General features: G+C 48.4%; 1 long non-coding RNA gene across 1 annotated transcript; it reads left to right on the plus strand.

Moving 5' to 3' along the window:
- The first annotated feature begins 677 nt into the window (after positions 1-677).
- LOC122371953 lies at positions 678-1,548 on the plus strand. The gene is made up of 3 exons (XR_006254794.1): positions 678-726; positions 1,011-1,104; positions 1,396-1,548. It is a non-coding gene; the product is annotated as an uncharacterized LOC122371953 (long non-coding RNA).
- Positions 1,549-2,184: the final 636 nt, after the last annotated feature.

Here is a 2,184-nt window from a genome sequence, read left to right on the forward strand (position 1 = left end):
AGCATGTGTGAATAGTAGGTTGAGGAGTGATGGCCTCTTGGTCCTATATACGAGAGTCAACAAGAGCTTAACATTTACTTGACCGTCTGCTGCAATTGATACATAGCACGTGAAGCGTCAGCGAAATGCATAGTCCTTTACAGATGGCAGGGGTGTCGTTTGTACAGAGGTCGCTGATGGGCACGGGTCAATGCCGCAGCCGTGGGCGGAGCCTAATGTCATATGACGTAGGAAGGCCTCTATCCAGTATGGAAAAACAGTTAACATTACGAGTCAACGACAAGTGCCACAAACATTTAAGTGACAACAAAACGTATTTGAAGAAAAAGTTTCGGCAGGTCTTGAAACAGCTATTTCCTAAATATGGTTGAAATTCTTCCGCGCATTAAAAAACAATCGCGAAAAATTAGGGTTTCAAGGGGTCTGGCGTTAACAGTAGGCGCCGTCATTCATAGTGATGCTGCTGGCCTCCGAAATGATAATGCCGCCTCTTAAAGTGAAGCAGCCGTCTATAGAAAGTGTTGGCGCCGCCTCGTCGGCGCACCGGCGCTCTCGTGTTTCTGTAAAGCGGCAGCTCTACTCAGAACCGGCTGAAGGCCGAACCTTGTGAAGGTCACGGCCGCTGCGCGGCGCTCGGCCGGCTCACGTGGGGGACGAATGCAGACAAATGGCCGGTTCGTCAGTGGTCTGTGCCTTTGTGTTTGTTTTTATGTAGAATATCAACGGGTGAGTGATATTTCGATACAGGTATTGGTTTGTATGTAGCTTGTAAGTGTGTCATTTCGATATGTGTTGATTATTAAACAGCTTCACATGATAAAAGGAAATGGCGATGCTGCGAAGGCAATCTGGCGCTGCGCCAAATTTGTGGATAATTTTTTGTTGAGCTTGTCGATCGACCACAAACGCATATTGAGCGATAATTCTGATAGTTGTGTGTTATTTATTCGATTACGATATGGTATATCGGTACAGTTGTGATATATTTTCCTCTTTTGTGTGCATTTCAGCGTTGTGCTAATGGCGCTTATACGAGGTCGAAGTTGGTGCGACCAAGAACCCGTTTTGCACGCTGAGACTTCGCATGGGAGGCAAAACTTGTCGGTATGAACTGAACTGGGGATTTAGACTGTCATTATCTGTAAGAAATTGTATACAATCATCACTTGTCACTGCGACTGAAAGTGTTTGCATTTTTGTATTTAAAGGTGTTCCGAGATAAGATACGAAAGTTACCTAGTAAACAATATATTTGAAACGCGTCAGATAAGATATAAACAAAGGGAAATTGTATTTGTATGATAAGTAACGATTCATGATAGAAATATTGTAGGACGTCATGAATGTGGTGTTGACATGACCGAAACTGAGATGGTTTCTTTTGTTTGTGTGCAGTTACGGCACCACGGCAGTAAATACAGCCCGTTCGACGACAACTCCCCGTCTCTGCAAACGGCGTGCGAACAGAAAGTGATGATCCAGCAACTCAATGTGACAGTGCCGCCCCTAAATCTGTTAGTAGACCCACTCAATGTAATGGTGCCGCCCTTCTAAGCATCTGAGGAGCCCCTCAATGTGATGATACCGCCCCTCAAGAAGATGATGCCGCCCCTTTCAGTATCGGTGGCGCCCCTCAAGAAGATGATGCCGCCCCTTTCAGTATCGGTGGCGCCCCTCAATGTGATGGTGCCGCCCTCAAAGTGCCGGTGGCGCCCCTGAATGTGATGGTGCTGCTCGCAAACGAGTCGGTGGCGCCCCTCAAAATGATGCTGCCGCCCCTTAAAGTGCTGGCGCCGCCCCTTAAAGTGTCAGTGACGCCCTTCGAAGTGTCAGAGGAACCCACCAATATAATGGTGCCGCCCCTCTGGGCATCCACATAGCCCCTCATTGTGATGGAGCCGCCCCATCAAGCAGATGATGCCGCCCCTCAAGAAGATGATGCCGCCCCTGAATGTGATGGTGCTGCCCGTCAACAAGTTGGTGGCGCCCCTCAAAATGATGCTGCTGTCCCTTAACCCGCGCCCTGCTGGGGGGGGGGTGTTTGAACACCCCCCCTTGTGGTTTTTCGCAAATATCTCAAAAACGGCGGCGCGGAGCGCCGCCGTTTTTGGTACACCTTATCATACATCAATTCTACACATGTTGTGAAAATTTCAGGCCAAGGTCATTCAAGGTCAGGTCACC

The sequence above is a fragment of the Amphibalanus amphitrite genome, unplaced genomic scaffold, assembly GCF_019059575.1.
Source record: "Amphibalanus amphitrite isolate SeventyFive unplaced genomic scaffold, NRLGWU_Aamphi_draft 001297F_arrow, whole genome shotgun sequence".
Taxonomy (NCBI): Eukaryota; Metazoa; Arthropoda; class Thecostraca; order Balanomorpha; family Balanidae; genus Amphibalanus; species Amphibalanus amphitrite.